General features: G+C 44.8%; 1 long non-coding RNA gene across 1 annotated transcript in view; it reads left to right on the top strand.

Annotated features, from left to right (window-relative positions):
* LOC126252891 (uncharacterized) overlaps positions 1–13,448 on the top strand; it is a 525,565-nt gene that overhangs the window by 322,890 nt on the left and 189,227 nt on the right. The window contains exon 3 of the long non-coding RNA XR_007545866.1: positions 8,689–8,757. This is a non-coding gene — a long non-coding RNA (uncharacterized LOC126252891). The remainder of the gene's footprint in view (positions 1–8,688; positions 8,758–13,448) is intronic.

Genomic DNA, 13,448 nt, shown 5'->3' on the forward strand with positions numbered 1-13,448 from the left:
TACAGATTTAAAAGTAAATTAGTGGTGTTATGACTCCCTTGAACCCCATCCCCTACCTTCCATAACTGTCACTGTCTACCAGTCAGTTATTCCTACTCTCCGCAAGCCATTTTCTTGCGTGTGGTGGAGGCTTTTTGGAACCATTATTCCCCTCCCTCTCTACTTCCCTATCCCATTCCCAAATGGTTCGTGAGAAAAACAGACTGGCGGAAAACCTCAATATGAGCTCTAATTTCCGTTCTTTTAGTGTCATATTTTGCGAGACGTGTGTTGGAGGAAATAATATGCTGCCCTATTTCACTTGGTACGTTACTCTGAATTTTAACGTTAAACCTTTTTTTATGCAAGTACATCGCATGTCTTACAGCGGGTGGCACAGGTGAATCTCCTTATTTGTCTCGTGCTTATTGAGCAATCTTGCAACGAAACCCCCGCTCTTCGTTTTAGGTTCCCCATCTCACCCATTAATCCATTTTGGTAAATTGCTTGAACAACGAGCAGCATTCAAGAATAACTGATCGAACGAGTGTTTTATTAGCTAATTCTTACATTTCCTTAGGACTCTACTTGTGGATCACAGCTTGGCATCTCCTTTTCGTACAACTAGTTTTCGTGTCATAATTCCACTTTAGGTCAATCTTGCGACTAACGCTTTTGTTTGTCGCGGTTTATCGCAAGTGGCGTAATCTAACAGTGACGACTCTCACCAACTATTTATGCACACTATACTAGATTTATTTACGTTCAGAATCTATAGGCAGTCCTTGCTCCAAGAATCGATCCTCTGCATATCTTCCTGCCTTTCGCTACGGTCTTCTGGTGTTGCGAGCTTCCTATAGGCAACAGGGTCGTTCGTGAGCAGCATAACGTATCTTCCGACAGTATCCATTAAATCATCGTTTGTAACGGTGCTGTAAACCTCCGTTGCGGCTACACCGTAATGGTTCATCGTGTTAATGACATGTTACGTTCAGTCTCCAAGGAAGTCTTGGAGCCATCTCTGACGATGTGTCCCATGTTCGTTTCGTAACATCGCATTCTCTTTCCGCATAGTAACATGTTCAACGCTTCTTCAAATTTTCTAACAAAGACATGGCAACGTTTGTCTCTCAGTAAATTCCGATTTTTATCAAAGGTGATAAAACACGCAAATATTATACAGGGTGATTCAAAAAGAATACCACAACTTTAGAAATGTGTATTTAATGAAAGAAACATAATATAACCTTCTGTTATACATCATTACAAAGAGTATTTAAAAAGGTTTTTTTTCACTCAAAAACAAGTTCAGAGATGTTCAATATGGCCCCCTCCAGACACTCGAGCAATATCAACCCGATACTCCAACTCGTTCCACACTCTCTGTAGCATGTCAGGCGTAACAGTTTGGATAGCTGCTGTTATTTCTCGTTTCAAATCATCAATGGTGGCTGGGAGAGGTGGCCGAAACACCATATCCTTAACATACCCCCATAAGAAAAAATCGCAGGGGGTAAGATCAGGGCTTCTTGGAGGCCAGTGATGAAGTGCTCTGTCACGGGCTGCCTGGCGGCCGATCCATCGCCTCGGGTAGTTGACGTTCAGGTAGTTACGGACAGATAAGTGCCAATGTGGTGGCGCTCCATCCTGCTGAAATATGAATTGTTGTGCTTCTTGTTCGAGCTGAGGGAACAGCCAAGTCTCTAACATCTCCAGATACTGTAGTCCAGTTACAGTAGCACCTTCGAAGAAAAAGGGACCAAAAACTTTATTGGCTGAAATGGCACAGAAAACGTTCACCTTAGGCGAGTCAACTGTTTATACCAACGTTTAATACACCACCTATCAGGAGGTTTAACGCCATACTTCGTTCGAAATGCACGCTGAACAACTGTCGTCGATTCACTTCTGCCGTACTCAATAACACAAAAAGCTTTCTGTTGAGCGGTCGCCATCTTAGCATCAACTGACGCTGACGCCTAGTCAACAGCGCCTCAAGCGAACAAATGTACAACTAAATGAAACTTTATAGCTCCCTTAATTCGCCGACATATAGTGCTTAGCTCTGCCTTTTGTCGTTGCAGAGTTTTATATTCCTAAAGTTGTGGTATTCTTTTTGAATCACCCTGTATATCTTATGCAGTACCAATATTTTTAATCGTGCCTCTTAAGATGTCTTGACGCAGATATTAGCTCGGCAATACTTCGTAAGTATTCATATGACACAGCTTCAGTGGAAGTATTAAATAAAAAGTGACATCTGTCCAATGCAAAAGTGAAGGAAAACACATTTAGGTAATTAACTCGAAGTATCTGTGTTTTGCATAAACAGGATAAACCTCTTCCTGTAGTAAAACTGGGAACGTGCATAATTTACATACTATTGAACATCTAAATCCATTCAGAAAGCGCGCATGCATGGCTGTTGTAAAGATACACGTATTACCATCTCCACAAAATTCTAATAAACCAAATTTCATTTGTTTGCGTAGGCTATATATGTAAGTAACGAGAGCATCAATCTTAATGTAGAAACCCGGGGGCTATTAGCTGTTTTCGAATCCTGCCTCGGGCATGGGTGTGTGTGATGTCCTTAGGTTAGTTAGGTTTAAGTAGTTCTAAGTTCTAGGGGACTTATGACCTAAGATGTTGAGTCCCATAGTGCTCAGAGCCATATTAGCTGTTTGCGCACTTACATTACCCAGCAGCAGCAATAAGAGTCAACAGGAAATTACACGCTGAAATACGTGGTTTTGTACTGTGCTACCACTTTTTAGTCATCAGTCTTCTGGCTGGTTTCATTCGGCCCGCCATGAGTTTCTCAACTGTGCCAACCTCATAATCTCAGAGCAGCACTTACAACCTACGTCCTCAATTATCTGCTGGGTGTATTCCAAACTCTGTCTTCCTCTACAGTTTTTACCCTCTACAGTAGCCTCTAGTATCATGGAAGTTATACCCCGATGTCGTCACAGATGTCCTACAGTCCTCTCCCTTCATCTTTTCAGAGTTTTCCGTATATTCCTTTCCTTACTAAGATTGCGCTGAACCTTGCCAGCCGCGTGGAGTGGCCGTGGGGTTTGAGGCGCCACGTCACGGAATGCGCGGCCCCTCCCGCCGGAGATGCGAGTCCTCCCTCGGGCATGGGTGTGTGTATCATTCTTAGATTAAGTTAGTTTAAGTAGGGTGTAAGTCTATGAACCGATGACCTTGGCAGTTTGGTCTCTCAGGAACTCACGCACATTTGAACATTTTGAACCATCTCAATCTGTATCTTGTCATTCCACCTTATTTTCATCATTCTCCTGTAGCATCACATCTCAGATGCTTCGATTCTGTTCTGTTCCGGTTTTCCTAAAGTGCATGTTTCACTACCATACAGTGCTATTCTCTGTGGTATCGATAGCTACAATGCCACAACGTAGGTGCGCTCTGCTAGTTTGGCACTACGACACCGACGACAGCGCCCTCTAACCGCTCCGGATTCAGCCCATCTGATGCCGAGCAGACGACCAAGCAACAATGTTTCTATTTCATAGTGGGCGGGCCACTACAGACTTGGACTGTGTGACTTCTGTCAGCTTGAGACACCCGGCTTTGCACCTACGTGCTAAGTTATATATTCATCTTCTTGCTAAAGTAAAGGTGATTTAAATTCACACTGCAGTGCCGAGTGTTCTACCTCACCTGCTCCTCCTAGCTTCCTACATTCGGCCTACCCTTCAGTTTACAGGAGCAGACACACGCGCCGCCTTCCAGGCGGGATACAAATTTCTCCAAACGTACTTCCTCAGGAATTTATTCCTCAAATTAAGGGCTATATTTGATATTAGTAGACTCTTTTGGCCAGGAATGCCCTTTTTTCCAGTGCTAGTCTACTTTTCCGTCCATGAGGGGTTATTTTGCTGCCTAGGCAGTGAATTTCTTAACTTTGTCTAATTTTCGATCCCCAATTCTAATGTTAAATTTCTCGCTGTTCTCATTTCTACTACTTCTCATTCATCCTTCTTCGATTTACTTTCAATTCACATTCTGTACTCATTAGGCTGTTCATTCCATTCAGCATATCCTGTAGTTCTTCTTCACTTTCACTCATGACAGCAATGTCATCAGTGAATCTTATCAAAAAATCCTTTCATCTTGAATTTTAATCCCACTTTTGAACCTGTCTTTTATTTCCGTCATTGCTTCTGCGACGCATAAACTGAACACCTGGAGCGAAAGACTACATCCCTGTATTCTGGCACTTAGATCTTGGCCTTCCAGTCCCATTCTTCCCATTGGGTCTTGTACCTTTTTTGTTTTATCCGTCTTGCTCTACTGCTTACCCCTATATTTCTCGGACTTTCGAATATCTTGAACCATTTCACATTGTCGAACGCTCTTTCTGGATCTACAATTCCTATGAATGGGTCTTGATTTTCTTAAGTCTTGTCTCCACAATCAACCGAAATTTCAGAACGTCCTCTCTTGTACCTTTACCCTCATAAGGCCAAACTCTTCGTTACCCAACAGATCCTCAATTTTCTTTTCCTCTATATATTATTGTTATCAATAAATTGGATGCATGAACTCTTAAGCTGATTGTGCGACAAACTTGTCAGTTCTTGCAATCTTTGGAATTGTGTGGATGATGTTTTCGAGAAAGTATGATGATATATCGCCACTCTAAACACCAACAAGAACAACAGATTTGTTGCCACTCCCCCAACCCCAATAGAGGCCTTCAGTAAAATCTTTCCACCTATCCGCTCTCTCCACTGCATTTAGCACTGGAATTCCCATTGCGTACACTACGTAATCGCCCTTGCTTCTTTTAATTTCACCGAAGATCGTTTTGACTTCTCTATATGCTGCGTCGGTCCTTCCGAGAATGATTTCTTTTTTTGATTTCTTTACGTTTTTCATGCAGCCACTTCGCTATAGCTTCCCTGCACTTCTTATTTACACTACTTGCCATTTAAGTTGATACACCAAGAAGAAATTCAGATGATAAACGGGTATTCATTGGACAAATATGTTATACTAGAACTGACATGTGATTACATTTTCACGCAATTTGGGTGCATAGATCCTGAGAAATCAGTACCCAGAACAACCACCTCTGGCCGTAATAACGGCCTTGATACGCCTGGACATTGAGTCAAACAGAGCTTGGATGGCGTGTACAGCTACAGCTGCCCATGCAGCTTCAACACGATACCCCAGTTCATCAAGAATAGTGACTGGCGTATTGTGACGAGCCAGTTGCTCGGCCACCATTGACCAGACGTTTTCAATTGGTGAGAGATCTGGAGAATGTGCTGGTCAGGACAGCAGTCGAACATTTTCTGTATCCAGAAAGGCCCGTACAGGACCTGCAACATGCGGTCGTGCATTATCCTGCTGAAATGTAGGGTTTCGTATGGATCGAATTAAAGGTAGAGCCACGGGTCATAAAACATCTGAAATGTAACGTCCACTTTTCAAAGTGCCTTCAGTGCGAGAAAGAGGTGACCGAGACGTGTAACGAATGGCACCCCATACCATCACGCCAGGTGATAGGCCAGTATGGCGATGACGAATACACGCTTCCAATGTGCGTTCACCGCTATGTCGCCAAACACAGATGCGACCATCACGATGCTGTAAACAGAACCTAGATTCATCCCAAAAAATGACGTTTTGGCATTCGTGCACCCAGGTTCGTCGTTCAGTACACCATCGGAGGCGCTCCTGCCTCTGATGCAGCGTCAAGGGTAGCCGCAGCCATGGTCTCCGAACTGATAGTCCATGCTGCTGCAAACGTCGTCGAACTGTTGGTGCAGAAGGTTGTTGTCTTGCAAATGTCCCCATCTGTTGACTCAGGGATCGAGACGTGGCTGCACGATCCGTTACAGCCGTGCGGATAAGATGCCTGTCATCTCGACTGCTAGTGATACGAGGCCGCTGGGATCCAGCACGGCGTTCCGTATTACCCTCCTGAACCCACCGATTCCATATTCTGCTAACAGTCATTGGATTTCGACCAACGCGAGCAGCAATGTCGCGATACGATAAACCGCAATCGCGATAGGCTACAATCCGATCTTTATCAAAGTCGGAAACGTGATGGTACACATTTCTCCTTCTTACACGAGGCATCACAGCAACGTTCCACCAGGCAACGCCGGTCAACTGCTGTTTGTGTATGAGAAATCGGGTGGAAACTCTCCTCATGTCAGCACGTTGTATGTGTCGCCACCAGCTCCAACCTTGTGTTAATGCTCTGAAGAGCTAATCATTTGCATATCACAGCATCTTCCTGCTGTCGGTGAAATTTCGCTTCTGTAGCACGTCATCTTCATGGTGTAGCATTTTTAATGGCCAGTAGTGTATTTCATGCCTAAGTGACCTGTATTTCTGCACTCCTGAATTTCCCTGCAAATTTCTCTATGATTGCTCTTTTTAGAGATGTTCATTTCTCTTCTACTGACCTGCCTACTGAGCTACTCATTATAGCAGTAGCTACAGCCTTAGAGAACTTCAAGCGTGTACCTCCATTCCTTAGTATTTCCGTATCCCACTCCCTTACGCATTGATTCTCCATGACTAGTCCCTTAAACGTCAGCCTACTTTTCATCATTACTAAATTGTGATCTAAGTCCATTCTGCTGCTGGGTACGCCTTACAATCCAACATCTGATTTCGAAATGTTTGCCTGATCAATATTTGATGTTATTAGAATTTCCCCGTGTCTCCCGGCGCTTTCCAAGTGTACCTCCTCCTCCTCCTTGGAATTCTCCATTACAGTATTCGCTATTAGCAGCTGAATTTTTTAACAGGATGGCAACGTACGTCAGTTAGGGGAAGTGCCGATGGACAAAGAACGGGCTACTGACTCACCATTTCTCGAGTCATCTTTGTGGAGTCGTGAAGACTGCTTGTCGCTGAGCAGACACGCATTCAGCCTCTAATTTACTGTAAACAGTGTAAGGAGGAATTGTCAGTATTCAGAGGCCTGACAGGAACGAGCATTCGCAGTGAAAAGAAAAATCTAGGAACATTGGCTCTACAATGCATCCATTAAGAGCGTGTGTGACACATCTCTTTTACTGAACAGGTGTTCGTAGCTCTTATAGTATGCATTTTAGGGACCTTGTTTATGAGACGATATTTTTCTTGTTTTGGTCCATACTACCTCCTCGAAAAATATGCAAAACAAAGACCTTTCAGTACAAGAGATTTGTTTCACAATACGGAAAATGAAGAAGTGCTCATAACTCTTAAGATACGCATTTCAGAGCACATGTTTACTGGACATGTTTTTCTTCGAATAATCGTTCTTTTCATATCCCTCAATACTGACTATCCCTCCAGGAACACTCTGCATAGGGTGCAATTGCTGAGTCGCCGTTGATATCACAGCAGTACACCGTCATCATGGAGTGTCTTAGCTAAATTTCTACAGGTATTTCCTCGCCAGCCAATGGTATGATGAAATGGACATCGCAACTTGGCTTGGGTCGTTGGTTAGCTGGCGAGAATAAGGAAGCAGCTGATTAATTGCAATACGAGCTGTTGGATTGTAACTTAATACAGCAGTTAACATTAAATGGCATCTACAGGAGAGGCTCAAAACTGCTCATTGATGTGACTACAAATCTTAAATGTTTTTGTCACTAGTGTTGGGCATGCAGTGAATACGTTCGCAGGAGTTCGCGAAGTCACGTTTAGTTTTGTAAAGCCAAGCTCTCTTGACTGTGCTGTTTTATTTGAGTAATTATTGGATTAGCTAATGCACTTGGTTTTACGTGTTTCCTTCAGTAAGTAGTGAGTGTATACCGACTGCGCGTTCCATGTATCAAAGTATGTTCATATTTCACTATCATGAAAGTAGAAGCTGGTACCAGATAAATTAACATATTCAGTATTCGACAAATGCGGTTTATATCAATAATAAGCAGTTTTATGTGCTGAAGTGCTATGAGCTGTGAAAAAGACAACAAAACTGACTCCGAAAGGCAACAAGCTGAATTCATCATTATGCAGTAGACGCACTGTGGTGATGTAATTCCAGTGAAAACAGTTTCTTTCGATACATGCGACGATGTTAAAATGTTAACTACGCAAAGTTTACTTTTCTGTGACACATTAACTCTTGTTTCTCGCGTTAATTGCTGTAAAGTGAACTGGTTAAAACCGCCATTTGTAAAGTGAAGTGTTGCCCACACAAATACTCAAATGACCAGCCACCGCACTGCACGCTGCATCCTTTGTGCAGTGCAGTTCAGCCATATATATTTACTTACTGCGTATTTTTTGTCTAATCGTTCTATATTATTGTGTGTGCTACGTGTTAAAATCATTTGTTAATGTTTATGCTGACTGTCCGAATTGCTTTGTTAATTTGTCCCATTTGTAGGTTTATTCTCAGTCCTCAACCATCTTGCAGTTAGAATGAAACTGTGATTACAGCTAGCTACCTACACACTCATCAGAACGTAATGACAACGTATTATTTTAAGTCCAGCAGCTCACATAATATTATCGTTAGGTATATAGTGCAAAACATTATCCAGGAGCTACTACAGGTTATTGTTACTGTTTCAATACGATGAGCCACGCTTGAATGAATGTCATTCCTAACAAGGAAAGGACAAGTTAACTGAAACGAAGAGGTAGCATCACTGTGTGTGTGTGTGTGTGTGTGTGTGAGAGAAATAACAGTACGCATCGTGACTGTTACAGATTGGAGCACTCGCCAATGCAGACGAACTAAGCAGTCAGCTTTGCCTGTGATACAGCCAGAACAACACGGTAAGCTTCCAATGTAAGCTTTTTCTTCACATTCGGCTACCTGAAGGTCCACAGGTGACACTTCTGATTACAATTAACTCCCGTAGTTTAGTAGCGAGTGCTTGAGTTAGGCTGTAACACATCATATTGTCGTAGCCAGTTTTGCGACTGAAGTCACAAAAATATCAGAATATGAAACTAGTTAAATGTATGTGAGTATTTCAAGACATATATCCTCGGTTGTCTTACTGAGATGGCCCTGAAAGGGATATGCATCACTACGAAAGAGATATTGTTTGTAAACCTTAAGGTGCATTTTAATTGCTATTTACACTCCTGGAAATGGAAAAAAGAACACATTGACACCGGTGTGTCAGACCCACCATACTTGCTCCGGACACTACGAGAGGGCTGTACAAGCAATGATCACACGCACGGCACAGCGGACACACCAGGAACCGCGGTGTTGGCCGTCGAATGGCGCTAGCTGCGCAGCATTTGTGCACCGCCGCCGTCAGTGTCAGCCAGTTTGCCGTGGCATACGGAGCTCCATCGCAGTCTTTAACACTGGTAGCATGCCGCGACAGCGTGGACGTGAACCGTATGTGCAGCTGACGGACTTTGAGCGAGGGCGTATAGTGGGTATGCGGGAGGCCGGGTGGACGTACCGCCGAATTGCTCAACACGTGGGGCGTGAGGTCTCCACAGTACATCGATGTTGTCGCCAGTGGTCGGCGGAAGGTGCACGTGCCCGTCGACCTGGGACCGGACCGCAGCGACGCACGGATGCACGCCAAGACCGTAGGATCCTACGCAGTGCCGTAGGGGACCGCACCGCCACTTCCCAGCAAATTAGGGACACTGTTGCTCCTGGGGTATCGGCGAGGACCATTCGCAACCGTCTCCATGAAGCTGGGCTACGGTCCCGCACACCGTTAGGCCGTCTTCCGCTCACGCCCAAACATCGTGCAGCCCGTCTCCAGTGGTGTCGCGACAGGCGTGAATGGAGGGACGAATGGAGACGTGTCGTCTTCAGCGATGAGAGTCGCTTCTGCCTTGGTGCCAATGATGGTCCTATGCGTGTTTGGCGCCGTGCAGGTGAGCGCCACAATCAGGACTGCATACGACCGAGGCACACAGGGCCAACACCCGGCATCATGGTGTGGGGAGCGATCTCCTACACTGGCCGTACACCACTGGTGATCGTCGAGGGGACACTGAATAGTGCACGGTATATCCAAACCGTCATCGAACCCATCGTTCTACCATTCCTAGACCGGCAAGGGAACTTGCTGTTCCAACAGGACAATGCACGTCCGCATGTATCCCGTGCCACCCAACGTGCTCTAGAAGGTGTAAGTCAACTACCCTGGCCAGCAAGATCTCCGGATCTGTCCCCCATTGAGCATGTTTGGGACTGGATGAAGCGTCGTCTGCCGGCCGCGGTGGTCTAGCGGTTCTGGCGCTGCAGTCCGGAACCGCGGGACTGCTACGGTCGCAGGTTCGAATCCTGCCTCGGGCATGGGTGTGTGTTATGTCCTTAGGTTAGTTAGGTTTAAGTAGTTCTAAGTTCTAGGGGACTTATGACCTAAGATGTTGAGTCCCATAGTGCTCAGAGCCATTTGAACCATTTGAAGCGTCGTCTCACGCGGTCTGCACGTCCAGCACGAACGCTGGTCCAACTGAGGCGCCAGGTGGAAATGGCATGGCAAGCCGTTCCACAGGCCTACATCCAGCATCTCTACGATCGTCTCCATGGGAGAATAGCAGCCTGCATTGCTGCGAAAGGTGGATATACACTGTACTAGTGCCGACATTGTGCATGCTCTGTTGCCTGTGTCTATGTGCCTGTGGTTCTGTCAGTGTGATCATGTGATGTATCTGACCCCAGGAATGTGTCAATAAAGTTTCCCCTTCCTGGGACAATGAATTCACGGTGTTCTTATTTCAATTTCCAGGAGTGTATTTACCGCCAGGAAATATTCACCTCGTTAGTTGGTGTAACACTATGCAGTACGCTTTTACTTTCCATTATTTCGATTTCAACAGAGTCCCCAGCTACTACAAATTGCCTGAATGTTACCATTATATCACGATGGATGCCATTGGATGAATGCACAGTAATAGAAACAAAACAAATTGAAGTTTCCTTCAACCAACGGCAGTCAGTGTTGCGAACTATCTAATACTTTTATTATGCACATCCCACCTGAATAACGTGGAGGTGATCCTATGTATTTGCTGAAATCGGTTGTTTCAATAAAATTTCCAGCGTAGCTGCGTAATGAAATATTTAAAAATTCCTGAAGTTCATTGCTGTTAGTTTACGATTGGACGTGAGAAATAAAGGTACAGTGTCTGGTTAACTTTTCGCCAGAAGCAGTCTCATGGTGACACATACGCTGGATAAGAAATGGCTGGCCACGGAATGGGGTGGTGAATGCTATTGAACGGTCTCAGAGTACACACATGCCTGATAAATTGACGGTGAAAGAGAGAGAGAGAGAGAGAGAGAGAGAGAGAGAGAGAGAGAGAAAGAGAAAGCTCTGGTAATGTGGTATTAGTCATCGTGGTGACACTAGACCACAGGATGAGCATGGCACTCCATCGCCGGCCGCGGTGGTCTCGCGGTTCTAGGCGCGCAGTCCGGAACTGTGCGACTGCTACGGTCGCAGGTTCGAATCCTGCCTCGGGCATGGATGTGTGTGATGTCCTTAGGTTAGGTAGGTTTAAGTATTTCTAAGATCTAGGGGACTGATAACCACAGCAGTTGAGTCCCATAGTGCTCAGAGCCATTTGAACCATTTTTGCACTCCATCTGATCGCTGTCAGATCGTAGATACCTGAATCACGAGACATTCCATATCCCGACATCCTGTGAACACTCGGTTTCGTATGCTCCACTGTGCTTCGTACTCACTCCGACTGAGAAAAAACTGCCACCGCCAAAATTAGCAGGCAAGGACAGTTGATGATAGGGGTCCTGTATGTCGTATGAATGTCAAAGTAACAACAATTTTAGGCTTACGATAAAGTTGCATTACGTCTCTGATATTTTTTAATATTTGTGTTCATTCTGTGTTGAGACAACTGCTAAAGAAACTAGAGTCTTAGACCCATGACTTAACCAACGAAGTTATCTGATGACAACAATCTTTTTTGATGATCATCTTGCAACCGACAGCAAGGACACTGTTCCTTCCTTTCAAAGCACAGGACCCAGACCCACGCAAAACTGTAATAAACGACCAGAAAACAGAGAAAGTGACTGAGTTCATCTGCTTGGAAAATAGCACCTCCTTCACAAACGAAAAAGCCGGCCGGAGAAGCCGAGCGATTCTAGGCGCTACAGTCTGGAACCGCGCGACCGCTACGGTCGCAGGTTCGAATCCTCCCTCGGGCATGGATGTGTGTGATGTCCTTAGGTTTAACTAGTTCTAAGTTCTAGGGGACTGATGACCTCAGACGTTAAGTCCCATAGTGCTCAGAGCCATTTGAACCATTTTGAACAAACGAAAAAGATATACAGAAAAAGTTTCAATTATTCAATTATATTAATGGGACCATATATAGGATCCTGAATGAAAAGGCGAGGAAAAAGAGCTTACTTAAGTTCTACAAAACAATGGCAACACTATCGACATGTATTTCTGCAGGCTTTCGTGGCCGATGTCACTGAAGTTGAAATCTTCTGGGTTATAAAGCCGCGTCATATTTCCTCTAAAATGATTGACGTTTCGACCCCCCTGCTGGGATCTTCCTCATGATCTTCCGGTGTCCACTGCTGCTAGAACACTGTCAGAGACGAGTGTCGCGTCCTCTTACAAAGGGGAGTTTTCCCGCGTTCGTGCTGGAGAAGTCGTAGTATTGGTTAAAATTCTTATGGCTACCGTTGCTGGGCCATAGTCATAGGCTAATATTCCCGCACTGATGCAGAACAATTGGCGTTGTTGGCTAAACCCATGTGGATACTATTGGTGGCCCGTTGTCACTGGATAGAAAGGCACTATTTCACAATTACTCTGGAGAAGGGTTATTGGTTGAAATTCCTCCTACTGCTATTGGTTGGCCGTTATCATTGGCTAGATTCGAAACGGACAGAGCAAGAGTGGAGGAATGTTTACCCAAAATATTATTGTCCGCCGAGGTGACTTGCAGCAGGTTGTTTATGTCACTCGCACACCGCGGCCGCATGTTCGCTTCCTTGATGGCGGGAAGCCACGATGCCGGAAGCCTATAGCCGTCCTCTCTACTGAAATTACATGCATTCTAGGAAGTTTCAACCGCTTCTCTGACCTTTCTTCCATAAATGTTTGTTTTCTTAGCCAGCACACTACGTTATTAAAATCGAAGTCAGAGCCACACTTCTCATGATGCTCCGCTATTGCCGATTTTGCACTCTGTTTTAGCCGCATGTGCCGTTTGTGTTCCTTAATGCGTTCTGTAACACTTCTTCCCGTTTCGCATAAAAACACTTTGCCGCAGCCACATGTCACTTGATAGGCGCCTGCATTGTGGAGGCAATTGTGTGCCATCTACTTTCCGTCGAAAGAAATCTTTTATTTTGGTTTGACCAAAGGAACATGTCTGAATATCATTTTTCTTTAGAAGTTTGCTTATGCGGTCTGTGGCCCCAGAAACGAACGGTAACCTAACGGAGTGAGAAGGCGGTTTCTCGTCATTCTTACTAGCGTTATTAATATTCCGCCAAA

This window comes from Schistocerca nitens, chromosome 4, assembly GCF_023898315.1.
Source record: "Schistocerca nitens isolate TAMUIC-IGC-003100 chromosome 4, iqSchNite1.1, whole genome shotgun sequence".
Lineage (NCBI taxonomy): Eukaryota > Metazoa > Arthropoda > Insecta > Orthoptera > Acrididae > Schistocerca > Schistocerca nitens.